Source organism: Stegostoma tigrinum, chromosome 8 (genome assembly GCF_030684315.1).
Source record: "Stegostoma tigrinum isolate sSteTig4 chromosome 8, sSteTig4.hap1, whole genome shotgun sequence".
Classification (NCBI taxonomy): Eukaryota; Metazoa; Chordata; class Chondrichthyes; order Orectolobiformes; family Stegostomatidae; genus Stegostoma; species Stegostoma tigrinum.
The window spans coordinates 87,768,448-87,787,851 of record NC_081361.1 but is presented as its reverse complement, the minus strand read 5'-3'; positions in this window follow the sequence as shown (position 1 = coordinate 87,787,851).

Genomic DNA, 19,404 nt, shown 5'->3' with positions numbered 1-19,404 from the left:
TACACGCATTCTCTAACTTGATTCCGAGGTCTCAGAATGAAGCAGTACTGCATTGTATCACTAGACCCCTTTAACCTATCTTTCACCTTTGTCTTGAGCTGTGCTGTTATGAACGGTTGAAAGGGAATGTATTTATGATATCATTTGACAGCTCACTATTGGACCTACAATATCACAGTGAAGGAAAAATCAAAACTTCTGTGAAAGTCAGAGATAACAAGGTGTAGAGCTGAGTAAACACAGCAGGCCAAGCATCAGAAGAGCAGGAAAGCTGACGTTTCGGGTCCATATCCTTCTTCAGAAATGGGAGAAGGGAAGGAGATTCTGAAATTAATAGGGAGAGAGGGGGAGGGTGGATAGAAGATGGATAAAGGACAAGATAGGTGGAGAGAAGACAGACAGTTCAAAGAGGTGGGATTGGAGCCAGTAAAGGTGAGTGTAAGTGGCAAGTTAGGGAGGGGATAGGTCGCTCCAGGGAGAATGGACAGCTCAAGGAGGTGGGATGAGGCTAGTGGGGAGGAGAGGGGGATGGGGCCTGATGTGGGAGGAAAGGTTAGGGAGGCAGGGACGAGCTGGGTTGCTTTTGGGATATGGTCGGGGGAGGGAAGATTTTGAAGCTTGTGAAGTTAACATTGATGCCCTTGGGCTGCAGGGTTCCCACGCGAAATATGAGGTTCTGTTCCTGCAACCTTTGGGTGGCATCATTGTGGCAGTGCAGGAGGCCCAGAATGGACATGAAGGCCAAGGATTGGGAGGGGGAGTTGAAATGGTTAGCGACTGAGAGGTGCAGTCATTCATTGTGAACCGAGCGTAGGTGTTCCACAAAGCAGTCCCCAAGCCTCGGCTTGGTTTCCCCGATTTAGAGGGGGCCACAACGGGAACAGTGAATACAGTATCCCGCATCAGATGTGCAGGTGGACATCTGTTTGATGTGGAAAGTCTTCTTGGGGCCTTATGTCAATGTTTCATTACCTATGAACAACTTCATAAAGCAGCATCTGTCCACATCACCGTCAGTTCCAAGACCACAATTGTTTCTGACTGGGGTTACATAAATATCTCCTTTGAATTGAAAGGATAATCATCACAACTATCACCAGAGGCTTTCACAATCAGTTTAGTTCCTTATTAATTTATTTTCATTATCTACTGCTTTAAAATTTCTTGGGTCTTCTTTGAGGAATTATCAAATGTATGCAATGCTTAGAAATCTACAGCACTGAAAACTTAAAATCTCTGTTAATTCCTTTAGAATCAAGCTCTCAAAATTAACGATAGTTATAAATTTTCATCACATTATGTGAATGTTGGCTCCAGTTTAATCCCTGGTGTGTAGACCATATATCTTAACTGCTGGTGAAGTATAACCAATGGCACATCCTTATGGTTGTTTATGAAAAGCAGATTCCTCATATATTCTATCCATGTCCATACCTGGAAAATTCAGAAAACAATCCTATATCAGATGTGATTCTGTGATTGGGCAGCACTTACTGAATAATTCCAGGTGTGCCGACAGTTACATACATTCAAATACATGGCCCAGTCCTCTGCACATAAAAGGAATTTGTCCAGGCACTGCACCAGTTCAATTAAACAGAAATTTGGGGATACTGTTCCATGATGGATTCTTCATGGAATAATACCTCCAAACTTTTGTTTAATTGAATAGATCTGTATTTAGGTAACATAAACAAAAGTTCTGAGATCTGTTCCCCATGCATTTCCCATTGCAGTGACTCAACTAATCATCACACTGCTCCTCCTGCAGTATACTTTGTTGTTCCCTTTGAAATCCAGTGTTCTTGCACTTGTTCCGATGAGAACAAAACAAAAAGCTTTGAAAGCAAAACCTCTTTTTCAGAAACAAACTGAAAAATTGCAAACTTACAAATCAGACAAGTTTCAGCATTTCTGAGATCTTTGGTTTCTGTAATTTTATGCATTATTCCAAAGAGGATGCATCAAAACCAGAAAGAGTTGGATTTTCATGGCAACATGAAATAAATATTTCTGTAGTATTTTAATGTACCATTACATAAATGTCTCTGATATAACTAATTCTGTTTTGAATGGGCATCCCAGCTGCACTCTTCATTTATTCTTCACATCCTTTCCCTCCACTCAGACAGATTAACATTCAACACCTGGAATTTGCTACCACTTCCCCGGAGTCCTGATTGCCTTATAACTTATTTTTAAATTGAACAAAAACCATGAAAGAAAAAACCCAAAGTGACCTCAGGAACAAAAAATGGCTAGTATTGTGTCAGCAAACCAGCCAAGTGTTGCCTGCGTCACTGTTGATTTGAATTTGGTTGTTAGATTAAACATCTTAAAATGTGAAACTCGGACCCGCTTTCTTTTTCTGTTGGTCACTGGGCCAACATTAAAAGCTTACTAGTCTCTATGAGGATCACAAGTATCAAATGCATTCAAATGCACATTTGAAACATATTGATTCAACCAGTTGCAGGCTTGTGCCTTCAATGGATGCTGTTAACGGTGATTCACTTCATATGGCCATTAATGGAAGGCTCATAACTCTGTAGTGACATGATCAAACATTCACATCACAAAATTAAAGGTCAATAAGAACTTACAAATAAGGCAACAATGAATTCAATTGAGCTAAGATGATATTTTGACAGCGATATTTCTATAATTTACGAGCACAGTGCAAACAATAACACAATTCATTGGTTTCGGTTATGGGCTGCCGTCTAATCTAAGCTTCATTTGAAGGATTGCAGAAGTATTCAGTGGATAATACCAACGATGGATCCAATTATTGATGAGCTTGCACGTAGGAAGAACAGAAATCTTGGTTCCATGTTTATTAACTATAGTTATTTCATTGACTGTGCCCTCTCTGATGAAGGGTCTAGGCCCGAAACGTCAGCTTTTGTGCTCCTGAGATGCTGCTTGGCCTGCTGTGTTCATCCAGCCTCACATTTTATTATCTTGGAATTCTCCAGCATCTGCAGTTCCCATTATCTCTGATATTATTTCATTGACTGTCTTGATTGCTGCCCATAGCATCAGGTTGCAAGATGTGGTCAGTAGATGAAATTTTCTAAGAAAATGGGTAATTTGCCCTTAAAAGTTGAAAGAAGATGGACTTTAGAAATGAAACTTTAATGAAAAGACTTGCATCTATCACAACCACTGGATATTTCAAACTGCATTACAACCAAAGTAATTGCACTGTTGCCATGATAGCCAATTTCCACATCGTCAGTTCCTACAATCAGCAATGTGATAATGATCAGATATTCTGTGATGTTGACTAAGAATCACTTGCTGACCAGGACATGTGTGACTTCCTTGCTCTTCTTTAAAATGCCAGGGATATTTTACATTCACCTCTGATTTATTCTGAGTTCGGTTTAAGAAAATTCCTACTGCTCTGAAGTATATGACTGTAACTTATAATCTTGTTTCAGAATTTCAAAGGAATTGGCACCATCAAGGATGACATCATTGTTTGAGGATTCACTCAGCAGGAACATATTATCACATTTAGGTGAATGCTAGAAAAGCCAGGAAGAACAAGAAATGTCATGAAGCTCAACAATGACAAGTGTATATTCAGTGTAAATTAGCTCCTTTTCATGGGAGTTCAGTTACAGAAAACAAAACTGAGTGTAAACTTTGGTTGCTAGTTTAAAAGAAACTTAATTGGTCCAGAAATGCCTAGAGACTTACACCATGACACTGGGATCCTTACATGGTGCAAAAAAATCTGAAGGTGAGTTTTGAACAATTAAATATGCCACTCCATATTTTCCTCCCATTATACTAACTGAAAAAAGGTTTTACAATAACTATTATTGTTCTCTCCCATTAAAATCAATAGTGATAGCAATTCTTTTCCAATATAAGCCAGACACCAGAGCTCAGACTTAAAAATACTGGCTCAGGTGACACAGTTATTAGGTGATTTATTGCTTTAAATCTTGTTTAAACTCCGAGCTGTTAAAAATGTATCTCTGTTACAAAGATTAAACATCAAAGATCTTTGAGTATCCACTTCCTGCAATGAGACTAATATTGTCATTTTGAATGCAATTCAATGCAGGAAATTCTTAAAAAGGCTCCATGTTTTAGTTTAATTATGTTTTCCTACAATGGTCATCCAACTAAAACCACCATAACAACAAATATACATTTTCTAACCACAAATTTTCTCATTGAAACAATAATGATCTATCAGTTAAGATTCAATCATCCAAAGCCTAAAATCAATCTACTCAGAGGAAAGTCAGCATTTTATCTTCTGGAGGTAGCAAAGCTAAAGTAATGTAAACTTTCCATCATGTTAAAAATGCAGTTACCCAGTTTAGCACATTTTATGCCAATGTCTACAATATGAACAAAATTAATGGCTTTCTTGTGACTAAAGTTTAATTTATAATGTTGTACCTGAAAGATCCAACACTGCAGTGAAACTATCAGAAATAGTTTAATAATTGCAGATTAAAGTTTATTGATGGAGTTACAGTTTCATCCACTAAAGCCCCCCATGTTTTTGGCAATTAATATAATACCACTTCAAGTCTTTGACTGACACCAATGCTCATTTGCTCTGGACTCAATGTGGTGTATTTTAATTAGTATACCAATGAAAGCATGGGAAAGGGATCAATATTAAGATCAGCCTGCTAGACGGCAAAGTTTACAGTGCTTAGACTCAATTACGCAAAGATTTTTCATAAACAATATAAATATTATTGATAAGTGTGCAGAAATCTGGCCAATGTGATTTATGTTCCTTCAAAATAAATGCACACAATTAACAGATATCAAAAATGTACAGTAAAGTCTACTAGGCTTCAAATGGCTCAGTAAGAGAGTACGGACACAGTTTGATAAGAATCAGTGTTTGAACAGAACTATGAGCAGATTACACAGATTTTGGAGTAGATTTGTAGCTCAGGTTGTGGGTGTTGAGGTTGGTTGGCTCGCCGACCTGGTTTGTTGTTCCACAGACGTTTTGTTACAGTGCTTGGTAACATCCGCAGTGCAACCTCTGATGAAGTGTCGGTGTGTTTTCCCACCAGGCTTTTAAACTCTGGGGTCTGTGCTATGGATTGCCTCACTTCCGAGTTTCCTCCGTAGTGGAACGTATATGGGGTCGAGTTCAATGTGTTTATTAATAGCATGTTTTGTGGAGTCCCATGCTTCCAGAAATTCTCGAGCTTGTCTCTGCCTAGCCTGTCCCAGGATCTTGGTGTTGTCCCAGTCAAAGCTGTGGTTTTCCTTGTCCGTGTGGGTTGAGACAAGTGAGTATTGGCGGGTCTTTTTGTAGCCAGTTGGCGTTCGTGTACTCTTGCTGTTAGTTTTCTCCCTGTTTATCTGATGTAGTGTTTCTCTGTCTCTGCAGAGGATCTTGTAGCTGACATTGGTCCTGTCCATGGAGGGGAGTGGGTCTAGCAAGTGAAACAACGATGACACTACTTGAAGAACATGATCCCAGTGAAACCATCTCCAAGGACAACATGCTTAAACTACTAGACCTATGCCTGACTATCCACTTCACCTTCAACGGCCAAACAAATGAGCAAATCAACAGGACACCCATGGGATTGCCCATCTCTGGACTCATAGCAGAGGCAGTGATGCAAAGACTGGAAAGGACTGTGCTTCCGCAAATCCAACCTAAACTATAGATGTACTACGTAGACAACACCTTTGTCATCACTAAACCGTCCAAATTAGAAGAGACACACAAACTCATAAACAACACCCTCACTGGAATAAAATTCACCAGAGGAGGAGGAGAAGAACAAGCAACTCCCATTCCTGGACGTCATGGTAGAGCGCAAGACAAATGGGGAACTGCAAATGAAAGTACACCACAAAGCCACAGCCACAGACCAGGTATTGAACTTCAAAAACCATCCCAGCACACACAAACGAAGCTGCATGTGAACACTATTTAAAAGGGCAACAACACACTGCAGCAACATGGAACTACACCAAGAGGAGGAGGAATACCAATTCCAAGTGTTCAAGGATAATGGATATCCAGAGAACTCGGTCAGAAGATGCCTGCAGGAACAGCATCAGAAAGATTCTAGATGCCCCAACACATTCATCACACTGCCCTACATCAGGAACACGTCAGAACTCACCACAAGACTTCTACGACTGCTGGGCATGAGAGTGGCACACAAGCTCACATCAACCTTACCACAAGTGCTCACCTGAACTAAAGACCCCCTTCCTGCCATGGTCAGGACAGTTTCATCTACCAGATCCCCTGCAGCGACAGAGAAACCTTACATCGGACAAACAGGAAGAAAACTAACAACAAGCGGAAATGAACATCAACTGGCTACAAAAAGACACGGCCAATACTCACTTGTGTCAATCCACATGGACAAGGAGAACCATGATTTTGACTGAGCAACACCACGATCCTGGGACAGGTTAGGCAGAGACAAATGCAAGAATTCCTGGAAGCATGGCACTCCACGAAGCAGGCTATTAATAAACACATTGAACTCGACCCCACATACGTTTCACTATGGAGGAAACCCAGAAGTGAGGCAATCCATCACAACGGACCCCAGAGTTTAAAAGCCAGGCAGGAAAACACACCGATGCTGCATCAGAGGATGTTACCAAGCACGGTAACAAAATGTCTGCGGAACAACAAACCAGCTCATCTAGCCAACCAACCTCAAGATTACACAGAATTATGATAAGAAAAGCTACATAAAATAGATGGCCACAGGAAAAACAAACAGTCAGGTTTAACAGACAGCAGAAATGTAATTGATAATAATTTTGATTTAGTAATTTTCCATTAAGTTCATATGGCAGATATTGGTATTGAGAAATGCAAGAGAAGAACCTGCTAGATAATGCATTAGCAAAGGCTGAACAAAACAAATCATTGGTTTAAACATTATACTTGGCAAATTACTTATCAGTCCAAGCGACAAACAACTATGTTGCTTCAAATTTATTTGGATGCACAAAAGAATACTTGGTAGCTGGAGACTAATATTCTAACTATCCAAAATGCTGTCCTTCAGTAAATGGTAGTAATAATTGGTCATTCAAATGATTAAACTAATATTCACTGGTATACCACATTTAATGATTACGATTCCAGTTGGTGGTAATACTGGACAAATCAGATCCCAGAATGAGACCTGGCTTTATAGATCCTAAGATAATAAAATGTGAGGCTGGATGAGCACAGCAGGACCAGCAGCATCTCAGGAGCACAAAAGCTGACGTTTCGGGCCTAGACCCTTCATCAGAGAGGGGGATGGGGTGAGGGTTCTGGAATAAACAGGGAGAGAGGGGGAGGCGGACCGAACATGGAGAGAAAAGAAGATAGGTGGAGAGGAGAGTATAGGTGGGGAGGTGGGGGGGGGGGAGATAGGTCAGTTCAGGGAAGACGGACAGGTCAAGGAGGTGGATGAGGTTAGTAGGTAGGAGGTGGAGGTGCGGCTTGGGGTGGGAGGAAGGGATGGGTGAGAGGAAGAACAGGTTAGGGAGGCAGAGACAGGTTGGACTGGTTTTGGGATGCAGTGGGTGGAGGGGAAGAGCTGGGCTGGTTGTGTGGTGCAGTGGGGGGAGGGGACGAACTGGGCTGGTTTAGGGATGCAGTGGGGGAAGGGGAGATTTTGAAGCTGGTGAAGTCCACATTGATGCCATTGGGCTGCAGGGTTCCCAAGCGGAATATGAGTTGCTGTTCCTGCAACCTTCGGGTGGCATCATTGTGGCACTGCAGGAGGCCCATGGGGGAGTGGAAATGGTTTGCGACTGGGAGGTGCGGTTGTTTATTGCGAACCAAGTGGAGGTGTTCTGCAAAGCGGTCCCCAAGCCTCCGCTTGGTTTCCCCAATGTAGAGGGAGCCACACCGGGTACACTGGATGCAGTATACCACATTGGCAGATGTGCAGGTGAACCTCTGGCAGGCCTGACCAGTCCCCCTCCACCGACACTCTCATCCGCCTAGTCAAACTCGTCCTCACCCTCAACAACTTCTCTTTTGATTCCTCCCACTTCCTACAGACAAAGGGGGTGGCCATGGGCACCAGCATGGTCCCCAGCTATCCCTGCCTCTTTGTAGGTTACGTGGAACAGTCCCTCTTCCACAGGTACACAGGCCCCAAACCCCACCTCCTCCTCCGTTACACTGACGACTGTATCGGCGCCGCCTCTTGCTCCCCAGAGGAGCTCGAACAGTTCATCCACTTCACCAACACCTTCCACCCCAACCTTCAGTTCACCTGGGCCATCTCCAGCACATCCCTCACCTTTCTGGACCTCTCAGTCTCCATCTCAGGCAACCAGCTTGTAACTGATGTCCATTTCAAGCCCACCGACTCCCACAGCTACCTAGAATACACCTCCTCCCACCCACACTCCTCCAAAAATTCCATCCCCTATTCCCAATTCCTCCGCCTGCGCCACATCTGCTCCCACGATGAGGCATTCCACTCCCACACATCCCAGATGTCCACGTTCTTCAAGGACCGCAACTTTCCCCCCACAGTAGTCGAGAACGCCCTTGACCGCGTCTCCCGCAACACGTCCCTCACACCCTGCCCCCGCCACAACCGCCCAAAGAGGATCCCCCTCGTTCTCACACACCACCCCACCAACCTCCGGATACAACGCATCATCCTCCGACACTTCCGCCGTCTATAATCCGACCCCACCACCCAAGATATTTTTCCATCCCCACCCTTGTCTGCTTTCCGGAGAGACCACTCTCTCCGTGGCTCCCTTGTTTGCTCCACACTGCCCTCCAACCCCACCACACCCGGCACCTTCCCCTGCAACCGCAGGAAATGATACACTTGCCCCCACACCTCCTCCCTCACCCCTATCCCAGGCCCCAAGATGACTTTCCATATTAAGCAGAGGTTCACCTGCACATCTGCCCATGTGGTATACTGCATCCACTGTACCCGGTGTGGCTTCCTCTACATTGGGGAAACCAAGCGGAGGCTTGGGGACCGCTTTGCAGAACACCTCTGCTCGGTTCGCAATAAGCAACTGCACCTCCCAGTTGCAAACCATTTCCACTCCCCCTCCCATTCTTAAGACAACATGTCCATCATGGGCCTCCTGCAGTGCCACAATGATGCCACCCGAAGATTGTAGGAACAGCAACTCATATTCCGCTTGGGAACCCTGCAGCCCAATGGTATCAATGTGGACTTCACCTGCTTCAAAATCTCCCCTTCCCCCACCGCATCCCTAAACCAGCCCAGTTCGTCCCCTCCCCCCACTGCACCACACAACCAGCCCAGCTCTTCCCCTCCGCCCACTGCATCCCAAAACCAGTCCAACCTGTCTCTGCCTCCCTAACCTGTTCTTCCTCTCATCCATCCCTTCCTCCCACCCCAAGCCGCACCTCCATTTCCTACCTACTAACCTCATCCCACCTCCTTGACCTGTCCGTCTTCCCTGGACTGACCCACCCCCCCCTCTACCTCCCCACCTATACTCTCCTCTCCATCTTCGGTCCGCCTCCCCCTCTCTCCCTATTTATTCCAGAACCCTCACCCCATCCTCCTCTCTGATGAAGGGTCTAGGCCCAAAACGTCAGCTTTTGTGCTCCTGAGCCTGCTGTGTTCATCCAGCCTCACATTTTATTATCTTGGATTCTCCAGCATCTGCAGTTCCCATTATCATTGATAGATCCTAAGTTTTATTTTGCTTTACCATGGTGGTCAGTCACTGAAAACATTCACAAGAGGCCGCCAATGTATTTTTAACAAAGAAAATAAACATTTATTAATAGTTCTTTGGTCTTAGCAATACTCAAAGCATTTCTTCTAGCACTCATCAGGAAAACATGCAAGAGCACCAATTTAAGGTAAGATATTCATACTGTATAAGAGGAAAATGCTGATTGGCTGAGGCATGGATTTTGATATACACATACAATACAAAAGCCAAAACAGTGTGGAACTGGAGGAAGACCACAGGTCAGGCAGCATCAGAGGAGCAGGAGAGTCGATGTTTGGGCCTGGGCCCTTCATCTGGGCTGAATCCAAATCAGACAAGACAAAAAGCTTCAACAAAATCTGGCTGTCTTCAACAATACAACAACCCAAATACAACACAAATGTTTATCACCCAAAAGCAAAACACAAGCTATGTTACATTATACAAGATTTCAGAAGGGTCCCAACAAGAAACATCAACTTTTCTGCTCCTCTGATGCGGCCTGGTGCTGTGCTCCTCCAGCTCCACACTGTGTTAGCGCTGACTCCAACATCAGCAGTTCTTACTATCTCAGAGAAAGATTGAATCCTTTTACGCTACCCATATAGAAATCTCAGGGAATGGTCATCCTGTCTGCACACTAAAGCATCTCATTCAGTTGTCATGGCTGTCAGTTTCTTTTTTTGGCAACTTTCTACACTCAACTGACATGTTTTCCTTTGACGTTGCTTCCCAAGGCCTTTAAGCAACCTGCTGATTCAGCTCAGTTACTGCCCAACATGGGAATCCTTAATGTCATGGCTTTAGCAGCCTTGTAGGATGTCCTTCTCAGAGCCTGGTTTTCTTCTACATAATGCAGGACTTTCTCAATTCAGACTGCTTGGGCTGTTAATAACAGCTTATTTGCTGTCAAAGACATCTCTGAATGAACTTATTTTGGACCTGCCCTTCTGTACATTGTAAACTTCAATTCAGCAAACATCAAACTGTGAGTGTGCATGTGCGTGTGAGTGAGTGTGCATGTGAGTGAGAGAGAGACTGTGTGTGTGTGTGTGTGTGTGTCTGTGAGTGAGTGAGTGAGTGAGTGAAGGGATGGGACAGCTGTTGCTTCCTAGTTATTTAGCTACAGTCAGGTGATTACCTTTAATTTTCTGTTCAAAATCGACTGACCCCTTTAAAAAGTTACATTTATACAGAATGGAAAACTAAATTTTGCATTTCCTTTATTTTAGAATTGAAGCTCAAACAAAGAAAACCTTTACTTTCATCACAAGACTTTCAATGATAATAGTCCCATTATGATAACAGACTTCCATTCGCTTTGAACTTAAAACTTGAAAGTATTTTACCTCTAGTTTGATATATGCAAAATCATATGGTCTTTCCAGAAGAAGTCAGTTGTGTCTCAATCAACTGAGCCTCTTGCTTGGTACGGCTAATAAAAAAAGTGATCTTTAAAAAGTGCAGAGCTTAATAAATGAGGAAGGAAGTCTTTTTGGTAAGGTTATCTTCCCTGGTGAAATCTGCTCTAAGAATTTTGATGAAAACTGAGCAATGCAAATCCCCTTTTCAGTATTACTGCTTGATGTATTCGGCGGGGGTGGAAGCTTGCAATGACTTTCCTGCCATAGGCCAAATGAGACCCTTAAGTTATTAATGAAAAGCCAATTAAGGGTCTTAACCCACTGGCATTGGTGTTTAACCAACACCTGCAGGACAACTGCGACTTGAGAACCCCAAAGAACAAAGCCTGTTGCAAGTTCTCAAGAAACCTCTCATTCTAAAGCACCCTGTGCCTGATTAAGGGAAAGAGGGATTGATTGATTGATTTATTGTCCCATGTACTGAAGTACAGTGAAGAGCATTGTTTACGACCAGCACAGGTAGGTCATAGTAAGCAAGGATGCTCTGATCAGAGACTTATACAGAGGCATACACGTTACATTGCACGGGCATGTGCGATGGGATCCAAACTCCTTACCTTGCTGATGAATCACATCCATTGTGAACACCCAGCCCCTGCTCACTAATGCATGCCCATCAGTGTCAGCCTTTCATAGGTGTATTACCAGAAGCAGTCATGGGAACCCCTGGTGCTGCCTGCAATGCACACAGTCTCTGACTGGCTGGCAATCAGGCATTTTTGCCTCTGGTGCCCTTAACCAGGCGAGGGTCTACCCTGGCCACCTGTTGGACCCTCATTAAAAATGATGTGAGGCTCCTACCACACTTCAGTTGGTGGGCCCAACCCCGACTGCCTGCATTAAATATGACCCCGGAAATGAGTACAATGAATACAAAATCCTGGCTATGGGGGGATGGAGGAGTGGTGGCAATGTCACTTGTCGAGTTATCCAAAACCCCAGGCTACTTTTCTGGGGACTTGATTTTGAATCCAATCATGGCAGATGGTGAAAATGAATCCAATAAAATTCTGGAATAAAACAAAGCTAGCCTAAGGGTCACCATTGACAACTTATGCAAAAACTAACTTGGTTTGCTCACATAATTTAGGGAAAGAAAGCTGACATTTCTCATCCAATTTGACCTACATATGACCATAGATCATTGTAATGAGGTTGATCCCTCCAGATGGGCAAGAAATTGCCCAGTAGCAATAAGCAATATGTGCTGGACTAGCCAGCGATGCCTATATCGTAAGAAAAAATTTTAAAAGATCGAGTCAGCCAACTGTATTGAAAGGCCTGTTCCTTCTCCATGCTGTAACTTCCACATAATATGTAATTATCCATACCAACAGAACTTCCACTGAATCCAGCAAGTTGCAGTATGCAGTAATTTATGCATGAAGCTGGAAATAGAGTAAATACCTACCCGCTTTGAATTGGCTCTATATGGTTTTCAATGCCAGTTAGGAACCACATAACAGAATGAATTCAAATATAAGTAAACTATCATCTATACGACAGACACACACACACGACATAAGGCACCACATTAAGAAGGTTGATTAAGACTTTCTACATGGTCATTCTATTCTAGGTCTTGGATTCTACTGACAATCTGACCTGATTTCAGATGCTGCATAGATGCAGATGGCCACATTTTCTGGGTTTTCTCAACTGCCTCTGCTAAGTCTTCTGTAGTGACCTTTGTCACGAGAATATCAAAACCAGTCCACGATTTCCTCAAAAAGCAGCACAGCATTGTAGCACATAAACAAACAACACATTTCTAGTCTCTAGAGATCAAGATTAATGCACAGTAAGAAATATGACAGTAACAAACTTAACTATACCCAAGGAAAAGAATGGTCATTTTCCACAGTGCATTCATAGCATGAGCATTGATTTTTGGTGGAGCTTTTTCAGGTCACTTTGCCTCTTAGCCTTATGAGATCTATACATCCATGCCCAAATGCAAACAGCTGGTATTGACAAAGCAATGTTTGAGATAAAATCCAGAGAACACTACACAATAAAACAAGTCAATAATGCAAAAACAAGTTAATTATTCTCCAGTCCATGATAATGTAACCCTGAAGTAGGGTTTTCGGAGATGACTTTCAAAAGGACTGGCACACACTTCATGATGAGCTAAAATAATGTGGATTTACATTGATCAGTCTGGATTATTATAGATTAATGTAGATTGATATATAGTGTAGATTAATATAATTTACCATTGGCTGATACAGATCAATGTAGGTGTAAACAGATACAGACCAGAGTACATTAATATAAATAATGTTGGATTGATGGCGACCAATGTAATATAGATCAGTGCAATTTTATGTTGATCACTGTTGATGGATATAGGAGGAGAGGCAACATTCTAGTGGTATTATCGCTGAACTATTAATCTAGGGACCAGGTTCAACCCATGGCAGATGATGGAATTTAAATTCAATTTTAAAAACTTGGAACTAAGAGTCTAATGATGACCATGAATCCATTGCTGACTGTCAGAAAAACCCATTTCTTTTAGGGACGGAAACTGCCATCCTAACCTGATCTGGCCAACATGACTCCAGAGGCAGCCCAAAGCAATGTGATGACTCTGGGCAATTAAAGGTGAGCAAAAAGTGCTGGCCTAGCCAGCAACATCCGCATCCTGTGAATGAATTTAAAAAAAGTCAATTCTATTTCTGCACAGCAGCTTTTCCACATCACATGGAAATTGAACTGTCGTCATTAAAAGAAAAACATTCAACGTGGAATTTTTAAAAAAAAACTTACAAAACATTTGTTTCCTTATAAAAACATATCAGTTGCGATTGTTATGAGTTTTGGTCACCTAATTCTACCAATAATTCTCAAATTTTACTATGTCATATTGTAACTGCAAACTCTGGCCTTGGTCAGTTTTGTGACAAGTTTCTGAAGTCTCACTCCTAACTTTATCACGACGTATATAAATAAAACTTATATTGATCAATCATCTATTAGTCATGTCACAGGCAAGTTATTAATAATAGATTAAAAAGCACAAAGCAAACAATTCTTGTGAGTTTCACAGGTGTAAAAAGTGTACAACTTTGTTATGGACGACAAAATGTGAGGCTGGATGAACACAGCAGGCCAAGCAGCATCTCAGAAGCACAAAAGCTGACGTTTCGGGCCTAGACCCTTCATCAGAGAGGGGGATGGGATGAGGGTTCTGGAATAAATAGGGAGAGAGGGGGAGGCGGACCGAAGATGGGGAGAAAAGAAGATGGGTGGAGAGAGTATAGGTGGGGAAGTAGGGAGGGGATAGGTCAGTCCAGGGAAGACGGACAGGTCAAGGACGTGGGATGAGGTTAGTAGGTAGATGGGGGTGCGGCTTGGGGTGGGAGGAAGGGATGGGTGAGAGGAAGAACAGGTTAGGGAGGCAGAGACAGGTTGGACTGGTTTTGGGATGCAGTGGGTGGAGGGGAAGAGCTGGGCTGGTTGTGTGGTGCAGTGGGGGGAGGGGACGAACTGGGCTGGTTTAGGGATGCAGTTGGGGAAGGGGAGATTTTGAAACTGGTGAAGTCCACATTGATACCATTAGGCTGCAGGGTTCCCAAGCGGAATATGAGTTGCTGTTCCTGCAACCTTCAGGTGGCATCATTGTGGCACTGCAGGAGGCCCATGATGAACATGTCATCTAAAGAATGGGAGGGGGAGTGGAAATGGTTTGTGACTGGGAGGTGCAGTAGTTTGTTGCGAACTGAGTGGAGGTGTTCTGCAAAGCGGTCTCCAAGCCTCCGCTTGGTTTCCCCAATGTAGAGGTAGCCACACCGGGTACAGTGGATGCAGTATACCACATTGGCAGATGTGCAGGTGAACCTCTGGTTGATGTGGAATGTCATCTTGGGGCCTGGGATAGGGGTGAGGGAGGAGGTGTGGGGGCAAGTGTAGCATTTCCTGCGGTTGCAGGGGAAGGTGCCGGGTGTGGTGGGGTTGGAGGGCAGTGTGGAGTGAACAAGGGAGTCACGAAGAGAGTGGTCTCTCCGGAAAGCAGACAGGGGTGGGGATGGAAAAATGTCTTGGGTGGTGGGGTCGGATTGTAGATGGCGGAAGTGTCGGAGGATGATGCGTTGTATCCGGAGGTTGGTGGGGTGGTGTGTGAGAACGAGGGGGATCCTCTTTGGGCGGTTGTGGCGGGGGCGGGGTGTGAGGGACATGTTGCGGGAAATACAGGAGACGCGGTCGAGGGCGTTCTCGATCACTGTGGTGGGAAATTTGCGGTCCTGGAAGAACTTGGACATCTGGGATGTGCGGGAGTGGAATGTCTTATTGTGGGAGCAGATGCGGCGGAGGCGGAGGAATTGGGAATGGGGATGGAATTTTTGCAGGAGGGTGGGTGGAGGAGGTGTACTCTAGGTAGCTGTGGGAGTCGGTGGGCTTGAAATGGACATCAGTTACAAGCTGGTTGCCTGAGATGGAGACTGAGAGGTCCAGGAAGGTGAGGGATGTGCTGGAGATGGCCCAGGTGAACTGAAGGTTGGGGTGGAAGGTGTTGGTGAAGTCTTTGTTTTGCTTTTTCCATCACACAAATTTGCCACACAAACTTAATTATTTACTATACCGAGCTGTGACTGATTCTTTCTCCCAACTCAATCTGTAAGATTTTTTTCCCCTCCGCAGCAATTCCCATTTAAGGACTTCAAAGATTTGGTCTCTTGTCTGACACTTCGTCTCGCTGCTTTACCCTGCACTTTCCCATCATGTCTGTACTTCTCAATCCTTGCAGCCTCAAAGAATGTAAAGAAATTTGCATTTTTAAAGAACATCTGAAAGTCTCAGAACAGGTCAAAGTATTTGAGAGGCAATGAAGTACTCTGAAGTAGGAACCACAGCAACTAACTGTGCACAGGAAAATAATATAAACATCAATGCATAAATGATTTGAGGTCAAGGCAGAATCTGTGCGAAGATCGGTGGCAGTGTAGTACCAGTAGAAATGCTCCATTCTAAAAAGGTAATGGTAAGATAATCTGAGGGTCACAATGCCTCATGTGAGTGGACAGATGGAGAAGCAGAGACCTTCATGGTAACCTCAGCTGGAGTGGCAATTGAACCCCATACTGTTAGCATCATTCTGCATCACGAACTGACTAGCCAACTGAACTAACCAATAACTCCATATTTCCATCCCTGTACAGAAAGCCCATTCTGTCAAATCACATTCCATTCCTTGATCATGCCTTGTGTGTGGCATGATGGCGCAGTGGTTAGCACTGCTGCATCACAGCGCCAGAGACCTGCGTTCAAGTCTACCCTTAGGCAACTGTCTGTGTGAAGACTGCACATTCCCCAATGTCTGCTTGGGTTTCCTCCCATTGTCCAAAGCTGTGCACGTCATGCTAAATTGCCCGTAGCGTCCAGGCGTGTGCAAGTTAGGTGGATTAGCCATGGCCAATGTAGGGTTGGGGAGCGGGTGTGGGTGGTAAGGTCTGTGGAGGGTTAGTGTTGACTCAATAGGCCAAATAGTCTGCTTCCATGCTGTAGGGATTTGATGATTCAAGGTCATCCTTTACCAACAATGCATATCCAATTACAGTCCCCACTCCTCCATCAACTGTCCCTGAATGCAGCACCACACTCTGCACTTATCTGGGATCCAACACATAGGCGTGCCAAGAGTTTATCAGAGTTGTTATATGTAGAGGAATTCACACAGGCATTCTCAGCTAAGGAACAGCTTCAACGGCAAATGGATGGATTCACATCTGTGCAGTTTGATTTCACTATCAGCATCAGGAAGGCAATCATTATGGTCCAGGATACTGCTAAAAGATGTTGGTATTGAGGTGACAATGTGTCACTGGAGATTGCAGATGTTAGTATATTTGAATCTATGAATTAGGAGTGGAGGCAGACCATTTGGCATTTAAGCCTCCTCTGCCATTCAATAACATTATGACTTCTGCTTGAGTTCTGAATTCCATGTTCTAATTTACTCCCAACAACCTTTGATTCCCTTCCCTAACAAAAGGAATGTCTACCAATACCTCAATAATATTCAATTGCCTTAATAATAATCGATGTAAGGCAGACAGTTCCAAACTCTAAGAACCCTCAAATAAAATTTCATCATTGTCCTATAAGGATGCCACTAATTTTAAAACAGCACTTCTCAGCTTTGCACTCACGTACTATCAGAAATATTCTTTCAAAGCCCATCTTGTCAAGCTTACATATACTTCATTCAATAAGTATCTTCTCTAAAGTGCAATGCAACAAGCCAAGCTTTCTTCACTCCACAACCCAATCATTCCATGCATCAAATTAGTAAATCTCTGAACGATCTCTAATACATTTAAATCCTGTCATAAGTCAGAAGGCCAAAACTGTACACAGTATTTGAGATGCAGTCTCACCAACTTTTATGTTTAATTGCCCTTGTAAGAAGGTTAGCATTCCATTAGCCTTCTTAATTACCTGTAGTGCCTTCATACTTATTTATTTAAAGTCAGAGATCTGCAGCACTGACAAAGGCCCTCAGCCCATTGAGTCTACACTGGTCAAAAACAATTACTGACTTGTTTTAGTCCCATTTTACAGTATATGGCCCATAACCTTAGCATGGAAGTGCACATCTAAGTACTTCTTCAATGCTATGAGCATTTCTACCTCTAACACTCTGACAGGCAGTGAATTCCATGTTCCCAGCACTCCTGAGTGAAAATGTTTTTACTCACGCCTCTAAACCTCCTGCCCATGACCTTAAATCTATGCACCCTGGTCACTTAACTCTCCAAAGTGAACGTTTCTTCCGTCTATGCCCTCAATTTTATGCATCTCAATCATGTACCTTCTTCAGTCTCCTCTGTTCCAAGGAAAATAAACTCAATCTATTCCAATCTGCCTTCATAACTGAAATTGTCCAGAGGCAACATCCTGGTAAATCTCCTCTGCTCTCTCTCAAGTGCAGTCATGTCCCTCCAATAATGTGGATTACAGAAGTGCACACAATACTCTATCGGTGGCTTAACCTAACCTAATCTATTTTGAGACTCATTCATTAGAGCACTGAGATCACTCTGGACTTGGGATTTCTGCAGTCATTCCTTAAAGAAGTGCAAAACTTCACATTTTATGACATTATATTCCATCTGCCAGATTTTGGCCTTGGCTCGAACTTTTTATATTTTGATTGGCAGTTTGCTGGGACAGAAAAGTATAGAGTAGAGTATACAAACAGAAAAACAACTGTAAATAGAATCAAAAGGAGGAAAAACTGGCAAAAAGACAAAATTAATGGTTCTTTATCTGAATGCATGAAGTATTTGGAATAAAATGAATGAATTAACAGGACAATACATGCCAACAGTTACGATTTTATAGCCATTACAAAGATATGGTTACAAGAATATCAAAGCTGGGAACTAAATATTCAGGGTATGTGACTTTTGAAAGAACAAGCAGGATGGAAAGGATGGTGGGATGGCATTATTGGGATGAAATAAGTACAATAGCAAGTAATGATCTTCAACTGGAAGGCAGAATCCATAAGGGTGGAAGAAAGAAATAAGAAAGGGTAAGATGACACTGGCAGTAGCAATCTACAGGTCCCTTAATAGTAGCTACATAGTAGAACAGAGAATATTGAGGGCATGTAACAAAAGCAGTCCATTAATCATGCGTGACTTCAATCTTCACATAGATTCAAATAGTCAGACTGGCAGAGGAAGCCATGAGGAAGAATTTATACAATGTATTCAAAACTGTTTCCTAGAACAAAGCATTGAGGATACAACTAGGGATCAGGCTATTTTGGATCTGGTGATGTGTAATGAGATAATTTGTTAAACCAATCTCAAAGTAAAAGATGACATAGGAAACAGTGACCATTACACAAAAAGATTTAGCGGTTAGTTTGAATGGAAGGAACTTGGATTGGAAGCAAGTGCGCTCAGCTTAAATAATGGTATTTACACAGGAATGAGGACACAACTGGTTAAAGTGGACTGGGAAAGGAGTTTAGTAGCAAAAACAGTTGAGGACCAATGGCAGCTTTTTAAAAAATAGTTCCCTGTTCACCGCAAAGATATATGCTTGTGAGGAAGGAGGATTCCGAGAAGGGGATAAACTAACTATGGTTAACCAGGGAAGCTAAGGAGATCATCAAATTGAAAGAAAAAAAAACAAACAAATGGGCAACACAGGAAAATGCTGGATGCACAGGAAAATTATAAAACTAGGAAAATACAACTGAAAACATGACAGAGAGAAAATAAGCTCTGTGGGTAAACTTCTAAAAGTTAGAACT